General features: G+C 37.3%; 1 long non-coding RNA gene across 1 annotated transcript in view; it reads left to right on the top strand.

Annotated features, from left to right (window-relative positions):
- The window catches only part of LOC111086819, an 11,444-nt gene extending 7,122 nt beyond the window's left edge, over nucleotides 1–4,322 (top strand). Inside the window, exon 2 of the long non-coding RNA XR_002611534.1 lies at nucleotides 3,839–4,322. This is a non-coding gene — a long non-coding RNA (uncharacterized LOC111086819). The remainder of the gene's footprint in view (nucleotides 1–3,838) is intronic.
- The last annotated feature ends 2,473 nt before the right edge of the window (nucleotides 4,323–6,795 follow it).

Below are 6,795 nucleotides of genomic sequence, written 5' to 3'. Positions count from 1 at the left end.
TAATAGGGTTATTATAATTTTGTATCAAGACTTATTGAACCTACGTGTTTTTTCTGACATCATGAATGTATATATATACACACACTAAGTTTAATAGAACTACTACTGTGATAATCAAATCGTTTCTTGTGGGTTGGGGGAAAGCCCCCATTGTCCTGGGCTTAGGTTTACTGTCTGTCTTTAATACGTTTACTTCACGCATGATATATTCAGGTTCTCTAGGTATCGTATTCCTAATACTGACCGAGCTATAGATATAGATAGTGAATTACCGACACACGTACTACGTGTTTAGTAACACGTGAGAAAATGTATTTCTGTCTTATTGCACGAAACAGGTGGTATCTGCATCGCTTTATACGTATACTATGCTAGCTGCGGTTGTAAATTTCATGTTGATCACAATCAGTGAATCTAATAAGGAATACGTGGGAACAGTGCTGCTTACCGCCAGGTGTTACTTTTATGACATTTCCCGCTTGCTTGAGTTATTATTAACTACTGTTTCATATTCTAAGTTTTTTAAACGCTTTTGACAACAGGACTGTGCTAATTCTGTTTATAACACATATATACTCTCCTGGTGGCTGAGTAACAAGCTTCGGTGCTTATAACGCTAGAACTTGGGGCTCAATCCCCAGGTAGACTAATTGGCAGGCCCGACAAGGCCAGATGGTTAGAGCGCTCGACTCGCAATCTGAGGGTCGCGGATTCGAATCCCCGTCACACCAAACATGCTCGCCCTTTCAGCCGTGGGGGCATTATAATGTACGGTCAATCCCACTGTTCGTTGGTAAAACAGGAGTCTAAGAGTTGGCGGTAGGTGGTTATGACTAGCTGCCTTCCCTCTAGTCTTACACTGCTAAATTAGGGACGGCTAGCGCAGATAGCCCTCGTGTAGCTGTGCCTAAGTATCCCTAACGGAATCATAGGTTCAACTGGTTAACAGGTAACTTCCATAATTACACACTTGTTTAACTAGATAATAAGTAACTAATGCATAGATAACTTTCATAATTACGCACTTGTTGAAATGTACTAAAGGTAGACAATTACGTTACATAAAGTAAAACATTTCTTTTGTTCTATCTCAAACCTACACAATACACTACCTGCCAATTAGTTTGTTTGTTTTTTGAATTTCGCCCTAACAGAACCACAGCAAGCTTGCTCACAAGATGAAGTAGGCCTAACAGAACCGCAGTAACCTTGTTCACAAGAAGTAGGCCTAAAAGAACCGCAGTAAGCTTGTTCACAACCTACTTTTTCTTGTGAGCAAGCTTATTGTGGTTCTGTTAGGTCCACTTATTCTTGTTAGCAAGCTTGCTGTGGTTCTGTTAGACCTACTTCATCTTGTTAGCAAGCTTGCTGTGGTTCTGTTAGGCCTAATTCTGTCACGGTATGCTATATTCATTAAGCAGCATGAGAATGGGTGCGCCTACTTATAAGTAGTTCTGCCTGATTTCAACAGCTCTACAGGTCACTGTAAGCCGAACAGCTTTTTGAACTCGTGTGTCCATAAGTTCTAGGATCATGTAGGCGTTGTTGACCAGATTCCCTACCAGAAGACAACGTGAGACTGAAGAGGACGCACGATTGTGTCGAAACTGTAATATCTAGACTACTGACAGTTTGTTTCATTTCCTGAGGTTTTTCAATAATTATGCTATCATTCGCATTATACAACCACGCAACATAAGTTATTGTCCTTGGGTGGGACAGCGGTAAGTTTACGGATCTACAACGCTGAACTCCGGGGTTTCATTTGCCACGGAGGACACAGCAGATAACCTAACATAGCCTTGCTCTAAAACAAACAACCATAAGTTATTACGCCAATTCGTGGAAGTTCTTTGGATCGCAATGATACAACAGCTATTAGATCATTAGTGGCATACCACAAATAAATATTTCTGGGTCAAACTTCCCTTTGACTCCCCAAAGTCGATACTTATGTTTGTTTCCCTAAACATACAGTTGAAGTAGAAGTAATCTATATTGTCATTTGATTCTCACGAGTAAGACGGTCATGACCGTGGTTCATGAATACACTCTAAATAAAAACATCCAATATCAGTATATATAGTGAGCCCGATTTTATACAATTCCAGGTTTTCAGCTTCGCATATACGTACAGAAAAACTTCATTTTATTTAAAGATTTAATCTTAGTAATACACCAGAAACATTTCTAGTTCTACGTATTACACCTAGAAGATACATTATCGAAAAAAAAAATGGTTTATTGGAGGAAGGAACTCATTTTGATGTCCAGACTTCTTGGAATGGTGAAGGAAATACTTCACTGTGTAGGTGGGATCCTCCTCAGCTGTTCCTCTTTTCAACCTGTGTATTATAGAATGACATATGAGAACGAGACCCGTGTAACTTTAGTTTCTGAGAAGACCGGGTGAGGGATTTCGAGGGACCGAATTGTGTTTTTCTGTGTTTATTCGTTTGTACCTTTGGCGTCGTTGTTGTTGTTTCTGTATGTTACTTACAGATTAAATTTACGTAAGTTATCTGTAGCTTGTAAGGGGTGGTGTTTTTAGATTAGTTGATCAAACTTGTTACCGGTGGTTTTCCAGATTAATTCCTCAAAGTTAGGCCTATCGTCGCTGAAATTTATAGTCGCTCTTAAAAGTTAGTCTTTATAATATTTTTCCGTGAATGTATTTTATCTTGGCCTCAAAAAGCAACAAAAACACCTTGATCCGTACATTTATGGTCTATAAATATACTATAACAATAAGAAATCTTTATTCTGTAAGATCAGAATAGCTCAAAGTTGGCAGTAGGTGCTGTTTGGTAACCACCTTCCCTCTAGTCCGTCAGTTTAACTCCACAGTGGCTCGTCGATAAGTCTGAAGGTTTATAACGCCATAAACCAGTTTTCGATACCTTTGGTGGGCATAGCACGGATAGCCCATTGCGTAGCTTTGACAACGAAACAACAAAATTATCAGTTCAAAATTAGGGACAGCCATGCATGCATAGATAGCTGTTTGTCTAAGGTTCCGTGAAGATTTTGAAACTAAATAATATATATATATATATATATATCTTATTATGTTCTAAGTTCCGGAACCCGGATGCAGACGTGTCTGTAATTTGTGGTGCTTTGGTTGTGGTTTTCAAATGAAAAAAGGGTAATGATAGAGGTATTAGTTAAAAAAGAGGATTCTTGAAACCAAACCATCGTGATTCAAGAATAGTTGTCACTTGGATCTACGTTGATGACGACACTGTAAGCGCATAATTGTTTTGCTGTTATTCTTATATAAGATTTTAATTAAATTCCTGTAAAAATTACTTGACAACCATTCCAAAATTAACGTTAAAATTTGTAGTTTTAAAATAAATGTTGCTGTTTTTTTTTAGTAAGTTTATTTTTCATAAACTACCCCACCACAAGACAAGGCAATATTTACACGGCTGTTTAAATTTTTTCTTTATCAGCCTGATTTTTTGTCTATTGGCATTGATTACTTGTTATCCCAAAATACCTACAGTTCTAGAATTAGAGGACAGGAAAAACAGAGTATTTATCGTCCCGCAAAACACGTCTAATTATAGAGACAGGGGATAGGAAAAACGGAGTGTTTATCGTCCCCCAGACACCTGTAGAAAGAGATAGAGGATAGGGAAGACGAATTGTTCATAATCCCAAAATAGTTTTTGAAGATATGTCTAACTTGGAACATTTTTTAAAAGTAAATCTGTTTACCCAAACCAGCTGCTGTTTTATGACTTCTGTCAAATATTTTTATTATAATGATTTATCCCGTCTCTGTATGGTTTACAGTAATTGTAACTGATATTGTGTTAATACATTACAGGTTCTCTAGTCATCCAGTCGACACGTTTCTGTGGATTCTCATAACGATTCCTGGACTTGTAACAGCTCCTCTGATGAAACTTTCAACGTACCTTTGAACAGACAAACAAGCCTTCGTGCAGAAATTATAAAGTCATGACAGATTTTTACATATTAATCCATTATTTGACTCTTATCTTAATATGAGAGGGAACGACAAGTCGTAAATCAAAGTCAACAGTTCGTGTCTGGTGATTATAAAACTATTTTTATTTCAAAAAATGGGCAACTATCGAGAGACGTTTTTACAGTGAGGGTGCGAGAGGCATTTATGGTTCTATTTTCGAAGGCAGCTGTAAGATAGCGAATATTTAACTGTCACGTAAAATAATCTCGTAATATAGTGGAGTTTAATTCCTGCTTTGGTCATGCTCGTGAAGGAATATCGGATACCTCTTCCGCTCACAGTCAGCGAGTACCGTGTAGCCCAGTTGTATATGATCGCAGTAAGTAGTACTTTCCAGGATAGACAGTTTGTTAACAAAAGTTACATCTAAGCCTAATAAAGCTACATCTAAGTTTTACTCAGTTTGTTAATAAAAGATACATCTAAGCCTAATAAAGCTACATCTAAGTTTTACTCAGTTTGTTAACAAAAGATACATCTAAGCCTAATAAAGTTACATCTAAGTTTTACTTAGTTTGTTAACAAAAGTTACATCTAAGCCTAATAAAGTTACATCTAAGTTTTACTTAGTTTGTTAACAAAAGTTACATCTAAGATTTACTTAGTTTGTTAACAAAAGATACATCTAAGCCTAATAACGCTACATCTACATTTTACTCAGTTTGTTAACAAAAGTTGCATGTAAGCCTAATAAAGTTACATCTAAGTTTTATTCAGTTTGTTAACAAAAGATACATGTAAGCCTAATAAAGCTACATCTACAGTTTACTCAGTTTGTTAACAAAAGTTACATGAAAGCCTAACAAAGCTACATCTAAGTTTTACTCAGTTTGTTAACGAAAGATACATCTAAGCCTAATAAAGTTACATCTACATTTTACTCAGTTTGTTAACAAAAGTTACATGTAAGCCTAATAAAGTTACATCTAAGTTTTAATTAGTTTGTTAACAAAAGCCCCCTAAGAGAAGACTGTACAGGGGATAATAATTAACTACTAAAAGTAGTGCATACTTGAAGGAAGGGGGGGGGGAGTGAGGTAAACTTTTGACTTTTGTATTTAAGTTGTACAAAAACTATTGGTTATCAGCGATATCAGAAGTATAGTTAACAAATATGACCCTTTTCTTTCGTATAATTTACCATTTTTAATCTTGTTACATTTTTTTCTGAGACGGTGTTACGTTTTATTCATAACTAAACGCAAAAAGCACGACAAAAAAAAACCCATAAAAACAACGAAAACTAAAACAATAGTTGGATTTTCAAGTTATAAGTAAAATACTTTGTTCAGTAGTTGTTTAAAATATTACGGTACATTATTTTATCACGTGTACAGACTCGTGGATTGTTAGATCTGGTATTGGTGGAAAATTGGTTTCGGTACCTGGCAGTGGGCAGAGCACTGATAGCCCGTTGTGTAGCTTTGATACTAATAAAAACCAACCTCCGGTGGGTCAGCGCTGAAATCCGAGGTTCGATTCCCCGCGGTGGGCAGAGCACTGATAGCCCGTTGTGTAGCTTTGATACTAACAAAAACCAACCTCCGGTGGGTCAGCGCTGAAATCCAAGGTTCGATTCCCTGCGGTGGGCAGAGCACTGATAGCCCATCATGTAGCTTTATGCTTAACAACAAACAAACAAAATCTTATAGTAAGTGACCCAATGTTTCGTTGGTTTCTTGTTTCAGCACATATCATGCTTCATATTTCACCATCGTGCTGATTTTTTTCCTGCGTGATCATTTCCTGTAAATCAAGTGCACTACAAACTAGCATTTCCAGCTCAGTACAAGGTAATAATATTGTTCTTCAACTTCAGTTTATCTAATAGTTTTAAATCGCCGATAATGATGTCACTGTTGCTAACAGTTACAACACACACATATACTTTTATCATAGCACGTGGTTAGCCAACCTTTCAACTAACTTTCATGGTCATTTACATTTCCGTGTAAAATTATAACGTTACGTAATTGGGCGTTGTTGTTTTTCGCTGTTATAGTGATAAAAGAAAAAGAAAAAAAACACTATGAAACTGATCAAACTCGTGTCATCAATTTCCTGCATCTTAGAGGAAGCACGTGGTTACGTCATGTCGTTGGTACTGGATACGGAGTGATGCAAAAAGATAGCGGCCCGTTAGCTTGAGAGCTTATAACGGCAAAATTTGGGGTTCGATCCTCAAAGTTGATACAATACAGCTAGCCCATTGTGTTTAACAACCAACAAAAAAAAGTAGCACCCCCCCCCCCCCAATGGACCAGCCGTAAGCTTGAGAGCTTATAACGATAAAATTTGGAGCTCGATCCTCAAAGTGGGCACAAAGAAGAAAAAAGTAGCACCCTCAGTGGATCAGCCATAAGCTTGAGAGTTTATAACGGTAAAATTCAGGGTTCGACCCTCAAAGTGGACACAATACAGCTAAACCCATTGTTGTGCCGCTTTGTGCTTAATAACAAACAAGAAAAAGTCCCATATCACCAAGATACCTCTAACATACCGCCCAGACCATGAGTTTTTAATTATCTAGTACACATTCCGATTAGCTGTTAAAGCATGAATCATGGTGTTTCGAAACGACATTTTCATAACCCCATATAATACAGTGTGTGTACATACTGGGTTTCCTTTGTTAGGTTATTTGTTATTACACAACAAAACCATTCCCGTCGACGTCACTATGTGCGTTATGGGAGGCAGGTTTTGGAAAAGGTTTGTTTGTTTTGAATTTCGCGCAAAGCTACACGAGGGCTATCTGCGCTAGCCGTCCCTAATTTATCAGTGTCAGACTA

This window comes from Limulus polyphemus, unplaced genomic scaffold (assembly GCF_000517525.1).
Source record: "Limulus polyphemus unplaced genomic scaffold, Limulus_polyphemus-2.1.2 Scaffold1458, whole genome shotgun sequence".
In the NCBI taxonomy this organism is placed as follows: domain Eukaryota; kingdom Metazoa; phylum Arthropoda; class Merostomata; order Xiphosura; family Limulidae; genus Limulus; species Limulus polyphemus.
Note: the sequence above shows the minus strand (reverse complement) of the source record. Positions and strands in the feature narration are given on the sequence as shown.